This window comes from Girardinichthys multiradiatus, chromosome 13 (assembly GCF_021462225.1).
Source record: "Girardinichthys multiradiatus isolate DD_20200921_A chromosome 13, DD_fGirMul_XY1, whole genome shotgun sequence".
Classification (NCBI taxonomy): domain Eukaryota; kingdom Metazoa; phylum Chordata; class Actinopteri; order Cyprinodontiformes; family Goodeidae; genus Girardinichthys; species Girardinichthys multiradiatus.
Window position 1 is genome coordinate 3,059,205 of NC_061806.1, and position 12,802 is coordinate 3,072,006.

The window sequence follows — 12,802 nt, forward strand, 5'->3', positions numbered from 1 at the left end:
AAAACCATTGATATAGCAAGAGATGGAAGAATTATAGTAAGATTCAGATTAGACATCCACCAATCACATGCTTTCTTCCAGGTACTGATGTTCAGTTGCCTTGCGGGTCTGTTCAACTAAGTCTGATTTTCTTGTAACGGATTAAAACACATACAAACTAATTTGTGTATTAGTTTTAGATCAACAGTTAACTGCAAAAAATTCCATCCATCCCCACTTTTGTCTTCTCAGGGTCATGGGGTGCTGGTGTGCCAGCGTGCCCATTGGGTGGGTGCCGGTTTCACCCGGTACATCACGGAGAAATATTGATCATTAAAGAAAGAAATACAATCAATTTGATTCCAAAATAGCCTACATTGTAGATGGAATGCTGTGGGAAGGATCTCCTGTAGCAGCCAGTATTAAAGCACATCTGAAGAATCCTCTGACTGAAAGCACTCTGTTGTTGTATGACAGTCTGATGAAAAGGATCTGCAGAATAGTCTGTTATGTTCTATATTTTATTAAACATTCTCCTTTGTACAATAATCTCCAGAGGTTCCAGAGTTCTCCTCAAAACTGACCCATCCTCTTTTTTGAGCTTGTTGAGTTTTTTTAAGTCACTGGTTCTGATGCTGCTACCCAGCAGATGATGGCAGATAAGAATGCACTCGCTACAACAGACTTATAGAAGATATGCAAACACTGAAGGACTTTAGCTAGTCTATTGTCCAGGTGGACATCGAGTTATAGTGATGCTTTGACTTTCAAGTTTAATTCGTTCCATGATGGAGCCCATAAATCCTGTTATTTGTATGTTAAATCAGTTCTATTCACTGAAATATGTTGAAATGCCTTTTTTCCATTTCAGAACACCACCCCAAAAAATGCTTTTTCTTTTACATGTTTTTGAATAAGAAAAATATACTGCATGTACTGCAGTAAACAGGTTTTATTAAGTATAATGTATAGAAATTACTTGAAGATGCTGACGGAGGTGGAGGAAAAAAAAGGCTTTTACCGTTTTTACCACGCTTTCCTCAATTTCATCTGCAAGGGTTTTCAATAAAAACCAGTCTAATGAAGTCTGTTTCATCCTCCCTTTCAGAATGTTTCTGACATGAGCTCGGCAAGTGTCATTAAATGGCATTGTCTCATGCCCTGTTGCAAATTATTCTGGCCACAGTTTTCCTAAAGGTTTCTCCCACATTCCCCTGCTGTAGCTCTGCTGGAGCTTGCTTTCCAGGTTTTTTGAGTTAAGTTAAGTTTAAACTCCTCAGTAATTCCTGCAAGGGGGATGAAACTCCACACCATCACAGCATTTTCCGTACAAATGAGGCACCATTTAGGGGAAATAAACAGGATTTCCAACTACATAAAATTTCGACCAAGAGGCACAGTTACAATAAAGGATTAATTGACCAAACAGAAGATTCATGACTTTGTACTAAACTAAGATTATTTGGCACAGTTTTACCATAGATTGGTATCTAAAAAGTACACACATGTTAATGCATGAACAGGTTTATGCCACATATTCAAAATACACATTTTCCTTGCAAAACACCATACTTTTTAGACTAATATTTCCATATTTCCCAGTGTTTTTTTCAGCAAAAGCATGCTTGGGCTTTAAATAAGGAATCTGTAAATAAAAAAAGATATGGAAAGATGGAAGGAAAAATAGTTGGATCAATGGATGGAGAGACAGACAGATTGATAGTTGATGGAAAAAATAAACTATGGAGAACTGGGCAAATCAGGAGTGGAAAGAAATGATTGTTTAAAGTTGTTAAAAACATGAAAGTAGAGATTGCTCACTTTCAGCATCAACATTAAGGGTTCTTTTTATTCTTAAATTATTTGTAACACTGCTAAGACTGGCAACAAAACTAAAGAGTTTGATTATGCAGAAGAAAAGAAAAACACTGCAGGTGTTGAATCTGTGAGAAGATAGAATATAACATAAAGAAGCTGAATAAGATGACCAATAAGTGACAAGAAAAGTAAGTTCTGATTGTAGTCATACAAACACTTAAACAAAGGTTCAATAGACATCTTTTTAGGGTTTTATGTAGGAATACTTGGTTGTATTATATCATTCCTTTGCTTTGTCTCATGATATTACACTTCATTGTGATAGACGTGTAAGTTCTACTGTGCGTATTAGTGTTTATTCCATCTCTGTATCTAAAATGAATCCTGGCAGTTTAAGGAGATATGGATCGTGTCAACTGCAGAACAGGGATTCATAACCCGAAACTTAATCTTTACTTACAAAATCCAGGGATTTTCAGGTTTACACCAAAACATTGTTAATATCTTGTTTTGTTTTGTTCTTGTGAAGCTGATAATGAGCTTTTCAACAGCTCCCTCTTTGGAAAACAGACCTTAATGTTTGAAGAGTTAAAGCAGTGACACTTTCTCAGCATGTATAAACAGATTTGAACATTCATAGCACAAAAGCCTTTGGCCTGAATACCAGTCAGAACCAGTCAGTCAGCATCTGGACAACACCTTTCAGCTTTGGGCATTAACCTGCAGCAGGAACCAGGGGTCTGGGTAGGAATCAAGGGTGTTTAAATGAAACCAAATACAGACAGATCTCAGCAGCAAACTGCTGCAGAGTACATGCAAAGACGGGCACAAGTGGGAGAGGCACAGAGACAAAATAGCTTAAGAACTATCACATCATGTTCTTACATGACCCAACAAAACCTCACCAAAACAAACTGTGCAAACTGTGAAATCTAAGTAAATGTAATTCAGTTTGGGGTACAGCGCGGTGCTGGGGTAGCGGTAGAGTGCGTGACCCATCTAAAAAGACACTTTGGCCCTCGACACAACTGTCTCCTGGTTCGAATCCCAGCCAGGGCGACCTGTGGTGCATGTCTTCCCTCTCTCTTCAACCCATTGGCCCACTAGTACCACAAAACAAATCTTGGTTCAACCTTTGCTGTAGAGACAATAAAGCACAGAACATGTTTAGCGCATCCATTGATGCCTTAATGATAAAACAATACAAAAAGTGCTCAGCCTAGGTACTGCATAAATTAACGTAACATGTAAGGAGAAAGCCCATACATGCATATGACGAACACGCAAATTAAACAACACAGAAACACTGCTTTGCCATGATACAGCAGTGAGAGTGTTAACTTCAGACTCCATGCTTTCACTACAACATGTGTCCATCAGGATGATGGTATTGCAGCCATGACTAAAATACTTGTTAGCTACAGAATTATGATGCAGTAGGGTAGCTAATGGCTGACCTGCCTGATGTTATTCTCTCTTGCAAGATTTTTATAAAGCTGATTCTGAGGGACAATCATCAGTCTCTGGATTGGTAAAAACAAGTTTTTCTACAACAGTAAAACAACTCATGTTGTCTTTTTTCTGCTTTTGTCCAACTTTTCTGACAGTCATGCTGATTTAAAAACAATAGATTTATATTCTGTATGCAGCCTCGCTTCAAATTCTGAAACCTACTGCTGATTTTAATCCAACAAGAGCATCTATAAACAAAGCCAATAGGTATGTACTCAATAGCTACAAGGGTTAAGATATGACAGATGTAACAAACCAAAATTTCAATTTCTTGTTGATGTTAAAGACATTTGTAATATCATCTTTACTACGATGTGGATGAAAAACAACATCTAAGTGACCAAAAATGTGAAAGTTCTCCAGATAAAAACATCCTATTCAGGAGCACCATTCCTGCTAAAGGAAAACACTAAGGGCAGCAGTATATAATGTAGTAAAAACACGCAACATGTAGGCATTATTGTGTACCAAGGTTTTAAAAGGTTAGATTTCAATTTGGTATTATGTTCAATCATGCCATTTCTACACTTTTAAATTTCTTGTAATGAGATGCCAGGGAAAGTAACCGGAGTGACTAGACTTGGCTGTATGGAGCATAAAGCAGCACCGTGTAGCCCCTCCCCAGAAGAAAGCCCAAAACCCCTTCAATTTAAGCCAATAAAGACAAATGAAGTTTTTAGTTCAAATCATCTTTGTTTTTTTGTTTTACGTACAGAAATTGAATTATGTTACAATTGTCTGTTTTAAATTTCCGTGTAAATACTCTAATACCCTGGAATTTTTACGTCAGGTTACTGTGAGATTTATTTTTTAGATAGCTTTTATAAAACTATTTGAAAAATGTCCAATTGATGTTATGCATGATAATAAAAATTTTACTTAAAGATGGCTAATGTCCTACATTAATACATGCATATTAATCTTTGACACTGTGTCTCTCATGCTGTTATTTAACATGTTTTTGATATAAAAATATTCAGAAATGACGTTTTTTTAGTTGATGTGGATTCATATGCATACACATCATTTCTGGTTTAAATATTTAGATGCATCTACCTGCAACCTCTCCTCTAACACGTTTAAATATGCTGACATTTATTGCAGTCTCCACTGCAGAACAATTAGATAAAACGGGCTGCTTGTAGACCTGTGCTGATTCTGGAACATTTTGTGCTTTTTAAACTGTATCACGTCATACTTGGACCAAATAAATGATATCAGGGTACTCTGAGTGTTGAGCAACACTATGATGAAACTGTTTACATAATTGATCAACAAGTGAATATCTATAGAACTTTAACACTGGCAGTATCTGAATGTTGATCTCTTTTTACAGCCTTCCAAACTACTATGTTCCTTTGCTTTGAATGCATGAGAGAGAATGAGTTTCCTGTGCATTTTATTTTAGCATTTCAGTATTTCAGCTATTTAGACCTATAAATACTACGTAAATATGGGAATACTGCAGTTTTGAATAAATCTGTATAGATGTTTCATTTAATACCTTTGTTGAAAAAGGAAAAAAAGACACTGCCAATTTGAGATTAGCATGCAAAGTCCAAAGAATCCACAGGTACATGAGGTCTTACACTTTTATGATGGTGTTATTGTGTCCTTAATGAGCTTAAGAAGCCAAGACCCATTATTCCTAAACACATGTGGGCTGACTTCATATTTCCAGCTGTATGAGTACATAGTGGTGGATATGGGTGCATTCCCACCAGGAAAGTCCTTTGGTCCACTTGTTTGGGGGAAACGAACTCTGGTCCGTTTAAAGCGGACCAAAAGTGGCAAGTGTGAATACACCCAAAAGAAATGAATGCTACAAGGCTAGATATATAAAAGGTATAAAAAACTAAAACTAAAGTTTGTAGTTGGTGCAATGTAAATTACACAACTAAGGGTGTATACAAAAAAATGTAACGTGTGGGGAGAATTACCACTTTACATCATCCTCAACATACCATCCTCACCATGAAACATTAGGGTGGCAGCATCATTCTGTGGGGATGTTCTTTTTCAGCAGGGTCAGAGAAGATGGTCACAGTTCATGAGAAAATAAATTAAACCAAATTAAGGGTAAACGTATAGGAAAACCTGGTAGAGGCTGCAAAAGACTTGAGACTGGGGTGGAGGCCAGAAATACTATAGAGTGGTTTAGATCAAAGCAGATGGCCCAGTCAAAGTCCAGATCTAAGTCTAATTGGAAATCTCTGACAAGATTTAAAGTTGCTGTTCAAACACATTCTCCATCAAATCTGACTTAGATTGTGCTATTTTCCAAAAATTTCAATCTGCAGAGGTGGAAAGTGGGTACAGAGATACCTCTAAGACCTGCAGCTGTAACTAAAACAATTGGTGGTTCTACAATGTATTGCCTCAGACAGGCTGAATATAGAGGCACAAAACATTTTCAGATTTTTGTTTTGAAAATGAAAATCTGAAAAACATTTTCAGATTTTTTATTTCAAAACATTTTTAAGATCATGTACCATTTTGCTTCCACCTCACAATTTGGCGCTATAATGTAAAATCTGAACAAAACTAAAGTTTGTGGCTGTACGTGACAAAATGGGAAAAAATTCAAGGGCCATGAATACAGTTGCAAGGTTCTGCATTTCAACCGGACATAATGACCCATGCTTCCTGTTAAACCACTGACAAAACACATTTCATCTTGTAATTTGTCACACATCTGACATTGTAGATATTGAACTGAAACATAACAGCAACATTTTTTTTTGTTCAGTAAGCTATGATGCCATGCTTCTGTTGCTGGGCCATGTTGGCAGTTGTTTCTGACAGCTGCAGAGTAAAGTATGTACAGCCAGCCAAACTTCACGCCACACGCAACTGTTAGTCAACACTACAGCCTCGCTGTCACGAACACAGTTTTCCATATTGTATCACACATAGGTCTATTTACAGCAAACTGTAAAATTCTGTGTTTAAATGGATTTAGATTCTAGAAGCTTCAAATAAAATTCTTCCAAGTATCTACAACATAGGACAACACAGACAACATAAACAGAAAAATGCATCTCCAGTAGGTACTATTGCCTATTTATTGAGGTGATCAGATATTGATCAGCAAACTGATCCCATGTATTGGCCTACCTGAACTGTGTAAAACAACAGAGGTAGGCCAATAGAGAAAAGAAAGGAAGAAAAAACAAATCAGATTCCTGCTTGATCTATCAACCTCAATTTAGCCTGATAATCTGGGCCTAAAAAGGTAATGTTCTACACAAAGTTCATGGGTGCCCCAAGTGGTAAAGTTATTACTTGATAAATTAATCAGAAAATAGGGATAGAGTGCCACGTCAAACATTCGACAGGCCAAGGTGGGTGAATCTTGTAGAACAGACAGAATATCTGTGTGGTATGTCATAAGCTTCAGTAACAATATTATTAGGTCATTACTGCAAGATTTTCAAAGCACTGAAGTCAATGTCATAGAAATGGAACTAGGGTTGCCAAGATTTCTCTATAAAAATCTGTCAGCATCGATACTTTGGGTCGCCGATTATTTTTATAATTTTTTTTTTTATTGTTAACTAAATTACAAAAGTTTTCCTCTAAATGGCTTAGTGTTGAGAGTTGCTTCTCTGCCGTTGACACCGATATGCGTGTGTGTCTGTATCTTTAATTCAGTCAGGTGTTCGGCTCCAGTCATTGGCTGCTTCAGTCTTTGCTACTGTTTCAAAACAAACATAGCAGGTGAAGCGTCTCATAACTTCATCACTAGGCAGATAATACAAGTTTTTCCAAAGTTTTCTAAGGATGAGTGGTCTAAAGTATGGAAGTACTTAAAGTCAGGCCGTGATAAACAGAAATCTGGACAGTCTGGAGGGTTTTGTTACAAATTTCGAGCAAAAGCCCAAATTACTTTTACTTCATCACACCTTGATCACCTAATTGTGTACATAAAGTGAATATCTAAATTTAAACATAAGGAATTCCTAAATAACACATATAGTTAAGAAATACAAGTAATTTTAAAGTTAGTCTCTATTAATAGATTAAAAGATGTGATAGATTTTTTCCCTTTTATTTCCAGTTCAATATCAATATATTTAGCATCTGATTCCTAGACATTTTTTATTTGTAAATGCATAAATAATATGCCCTTCATTTTATTTATTTCCATCATGCTGGAAGTGGTGCTTTATATATATAAATAATTCATACATGACAATGCAGATCTTTGTTTGCATTTATTTATTTTGTGAAATGCACAAAAATGATATGTTTTTTAAAAGAAAAAAAAATGTGCATTTTTCATTACAAAAAATCCTTTTGCATAATTAATTAATTAAGAGAAATTGTTGAAATTAAGAGAAGGAAAGAAGATCATTTGTGGCAACCCCAAATGGTGCAGTATAGATTACATCACTAAGTCGCCTCACTCATGTCAGAGCATTTTTCAACATGTCTAAAAAAGTTCTGTGACGAGATCACACCCTTTCATGCTACAGTATCCCATGGAGAGATATGTGATATAGTTTTGTTTTTATTTAATAGCTTAAAATATTCTTACTCTGTGTATAATGAATCTATATTTGTGTTTCACTTTCTGAAATGAGTGACAAAAAAAGTTTAGTTTTTACAATATTAGAATTTTTGGAGCTCCACTTGTATACTTGTATTGAATAAAAAAATATGTTTAAATAACTAAAATTGTAAATCCATGTTGCACTTTATAGATATGCTTAACGTTCTGTATAATACAGAGATCTCTACCTTGGTAGAAATATACTTGTGTTTGTGTTTTAGAATAGAGATGACAACCATAGTTTTTGCTCTACAAGAGGTTTCATGTCATATTTGCACCAACAAATCCAGGAACTGAGCAAATATTTTACAAGAGTGGATGCTGCTTATTTTATAGAGGGATATAAGGATAATAATATGTAGAGCCCATTTAAAAATTTTAAGTGATTAATCAGCATGAAATGCATCCTTAACAAGAGCTGTATATCAATGAAGTGATCAATTAATTCATTTCATTTCCCCTTGGGATTAATAAATCATTTTTGAATTGAAGTGTGCTAGTGATGAATCTTCATCATATCTCTTTAGGTTCATCAAAGCGGTTCTCATGAACTCATTGAACTCAATATCTCATAATTACTGCATTCATTCTCCTTCTGCTTTCACTTACGAGGAGCCATGGCTTGCTACTGCATGTAAAACTGGCAACGGCCGCGGTTGGTGGGGTTAACATCTGAAATGTAATTTTTTCCATCTATTTGCTCTGGTGCCACAAAGTGCTCAACAGCAATAATACACAGGGGTATGCTGGAGACTGGAGACACAATTACTGCTCTGTGAGCCAGCGGCTGCTCAGACCAGCCACTACAAACATGAGCAACAAAGCAGAAAGGCAGAGACCTTAAATACCCTCAGCTGGCAACTGATGCTGCCGTCAGTAGCCCAGGGTGCATGCTGTCTCACTATCAAAAAGAAATGTTATGTTTTTTTTGTCTTTGTGAGTAATCTGAATGGCATTGGATAGATCGGGGTTGGTTTTCACATGGTTACTCCCATATTATTGTATCTTGATTTCATCAAATTAACCTGACATTCTGTCCATTTTACGGTGCTTTGAGGCGAGGAGGTATTTTATCATTTTTATTAGTCAACAAATTTTTCCTGATGTTTTTTGTTTTTAAAGTTGATAGAATGTTCGTTCGTTCGTTCGTCGTCTTCCGCTTATCCAGGACCGGGTCGCGGGGGCAGCAGACTCAGCAGAGACGCCCAGACGTCCCTCTCTCCAGACACCTCCTCCAGTTCCTCCAGGGGGAGCCCAAGGCGTTCCCAGGCCAGCCGAGAGACATAATCCCTCCAGCGTGTCCTGGGCCGTCCCCTGGGCCTCCTCCCGGTGGGACGTGCCTGGAACACCTCCCGAGGAAGGCGTCCAGGAGGCATCCGGTATAGATGCCCGAGCCACCTCAACTGGCTCCTCTCGATGTGGAGGAGCAGCGGCTCTACTCCGAGCCCCTCCCGGATGGCCGAGCTCCTCACCCTATCTCTAAGGGAGTGCCCGGCCACCCTACGGAGGAAGCTCATTTCAGCCGCTTGTATCCGTGATCTCGTTCTTTCGGTCATGACCCAAAGTTCATGGCCATAGGTGAGGGTAGGAACGTAGACCGACCAGTAAATTGAGAGCTTTGCTTTTCGGCTCAGCTCTCTCTTCACCACAATGGACCGGCACAGCGCCCCCATTACTGTGGCAGCTGCACCGATCCGTCTGTCGATCTCCCGCTCCATTCTTCCCTCACTCGTGAACAAGACCCCGAGATACTTAAACTCCTCCACTTGAGGCAGGAACTCCCCTCCAACCTGAAGAGGACAAGCCACCCTTTTCCGGTCGAGTACCATGGCCTCGGACTTGGAGGAGCTGATCCTCATCCCAGCCGCTTCACACTCGGCTGCGAACCGCCACAGCGCATGCTGTAGGTCTTGGCTAGAGGGGGCCAGCAGGACCACGTCATCCGCAAAAAGAAGAGACGAAATCCACTGGTCCCCAAACCAGACCCCCTCCGGCCCTTGGCTGCGTCTAGAATGACGCAAGATAGAATGTTAACCATTTAAAGAATATCCACTTTGTCAGTTTTTAAAGGGCAAAGTTGTCTTAAGTTTGGGACTACCAAAACTTAAGCGACAATAAATGTGTTTTTGAACTTTCTTTAAGGTTTCATGTCAGCAAAAGCAGGAGAAAACTACTACATTCCCACAAAATAAATGAAAAATGAAAAGAACACAAACATGTTCCTGCCTCCTTTATGAAATTTTATGTAAAGGGTGTAGCAGAAGCAGAGCACAGTCCTCACAGTCTTTAGTGGAAATGGGACTTTACAACTTCTACATGAAATGTATTTTTTTAAAACATGCCTAACCCTGCTGCTGCATAAATACTAAAAGAAGATCCAGAAATAAGGTCAAAAACAGATGATATGGATGTGATTGTTCAACAAAAATGTCATCACACATATTTTTAACATGTTGTTTTTTCTGTATTTTATTAATTGAAATAAAAATGTTAAAAGCCCTGGAGAATTAATTACCTTCAATAGAACAGAAAAGAGTACACCTTCATGTTTCATTTAACTGGTTAATTAGAGATTTTCTCCATTAAAGTTGTGTGTGGTTATTAGCATAATAGTTTTAATGGCTGAAACAGTGATTTTGAGGTTGAAAGTTTAAATTAATTGAAAATAAGAAAAATAATAGCAATCCACAGAACCCTGAACCTACTGAAGTTGGTTCAGGCTGCCCACAGTTGCCTCATCAGCTGGGGACTCTAAGTAGACCAAGAGTGCAGTAAACCTTTGGATTTAGCAATAGGCCATTATTTCTGGAACAGAATGGAAGATGGTAGCTTCATGTGCTTTACCAGGTCTCACAGCTGTTTGTACATTATCCTTGCAGGCTCATGATCAAGTAGAGTGATATAGACAGCACCCTCCACTAACATAATTGTAGCATAGTGACATCGAAGTTGAGAAAGTGTAGACAATAAACATTTGCTAATATAGAGTTGTATTTCCCAGATATAAGCATTTTCAGTTTGAGAAATTTTAGATTGCTAAAATCAGGTAAAACAGATGTCCTGTCTGACTACTTGTTAGCTTCCCACTGCTTTTCTACAAACCGTGGTAAGACATCTTTCCAATACAGATAAGGAATTTATTACTGATAATAACTTCATAGCACCTACCTTCAAAAAGTCCTAACTTTCCCTTTAATAAAAAAAATGGTTCCTTAATTAAGTTTACCTGAAGAACAAATTATTGCAGAACTAAAAAAACAGAAATAAAAAAAAAAAACAAATGTGACAGCCAATCCCAGCCTACTTCACACAGTTAAAAACAGTATTTGATCATTTGTCCATTTGCTTGCTTGATCTTTCTAAGGAGAGAACAGTAAAAATTCTGACAGACTTGAATGCATCACTTCGTGCTCACATGGCCACATGTCACCCATCAAACAACAACTGGAAGCAAAGTGGTGTTAAATAAACGTCACACCTGAGAGGCAGGCCGTTTCTCGTGCAAAAAGAGCTTAGACCATTGGTGCAAAGCCAGTGACACACTGACTGCAGCGTCATGCTCTACCTTTAAGGTCACTAATGCGCTGTGAGCGGGGTTTGCTTATTCCTACACACCAGATGTTAATGGAGGGCTCCAGTGAAGTTCAAGTGCCAAAAAGCGAAAGCTGCTGCTAAAGCGGAAATACACGGTATATCTAACTGCAGCACGAACATAAGTGAGTCAGGACATGCTGGATGTTTTAGAGTATGAACTGGTGGATTTACAATGTGAACGTTTACGGGCCCAAAACCCCCAACTCTATCAAGTGTTCAGAAAAAGCAAATCCACCAAATGGAACTCCCTTCTAAATACGTCATTTTTAACCTTGTTTCGATAATAGCCATTAAGCGAGCCTTACAACAACTCTGGTTAAACTGAAGGATTTTTATGAGCAACTGTACAATTCGGCATATCTTAAAACTGCCAGGAGTGGTAAAAGTGTATTTATTTTTTACAAAATTCTCCCTTGTTTCCCCCGCTATAACACAGCGATAACAACTTCCCATCTTTGCAGCGGTAACACGCATTCATGTTAAAATAAACCTTCTATAAAGTGTCATCTGAAAAAAGATATGTACCCCGAACTGTCACAAAGAATTAATAAATACTTACTAAAAAATAAACATATGTGTGCGGATGTGCACTTTCTAGTATAAGCATGATAGCCTTAAATTTCAGACATTTATAATGTAGTTCCACGGCACATAAAGCTCTTCAACATTATTAAAAGCATTTAGCCCAGAAAAAGCTATTTCTGTCCATGTGGCTGTTATCTATTTAAATTGTTTATCTTTAACGTGGCTGTCATTGGCTAGATAGTCAGAATAATCCCCACTCCCACTTAAAAAGCGAAACGTACCGCATATGCAGAACGAAGCTTGGATCCTGAAACGACTCGGTGTCCTACTGGCCGTGCATTCCTCCTCAGCTGGATCCAGTGTTGCTCTTCGTGGGCCAAGCTGAACGGGACACAGCGCCAGGCTCTAACCTGAGATGACCCGTGCCAGTGCAAATCAGGCGAGGGACTACACCCGCGCGCGCTGCGGAACGTGTGCGTGGATACCACGGTCCGTGACGGCCGAGAATTTAAGCTTGGAGCCGAAAACAAGTCATGAAGAAATGAGAAAGACGGGAGGAAAAACACGACGAGACCGCGCTCAGACTGACTGCTGCAGCACACCAAGTTGACGCTGCGGGGAATCAGAGAGCTGGTTCAAGGGCAGGAACAAAGCCTCGCCCTAATTACAAACTCCAAAGTTTTTTTTTTCATTCATGTTTTTCCTCGATATGGTTGGTTGCAGGTACATTAGACAGGGTATATTCAGGTTGAGTCATATGAAATAATTATTGTCTCAGTATGGTGAATGGTACCTTCTATGGTTTTAACTTATTGTTTA

The 12,802-nt window shown here is 38.4% G+C and overlaps 1 protein-coding gene across 5 annotated transcripts in view; it reads right to left on the reverse strand.

Moving 5' to 3' along the window:
* thrb (thyroid hormone receptor beta) overlaps positions 1–12,580 on the reverse strand; it is a 140,341-nt gene extending 127,761 nt beyond the window's left edge. For 3 of the 5 annotated variants that reach the window (XM_047383510.1, XM_047383509.1, XM_047383511.1), the window contains exon 1: positions 12,265–12,580. The gene's annotated coding sequence lies outside the window, so the exon portion shown is untranslated. The remainder of the gene's footprint in view (positions 1–12,264) is intronic. The other 2 variants (XM_047383514.1, XM_047383512.1) reach the window with 2 other exon arrangements.
* Between the last annotated feature and the right edge of the window lie 222 nt (positions 12,581–12,802).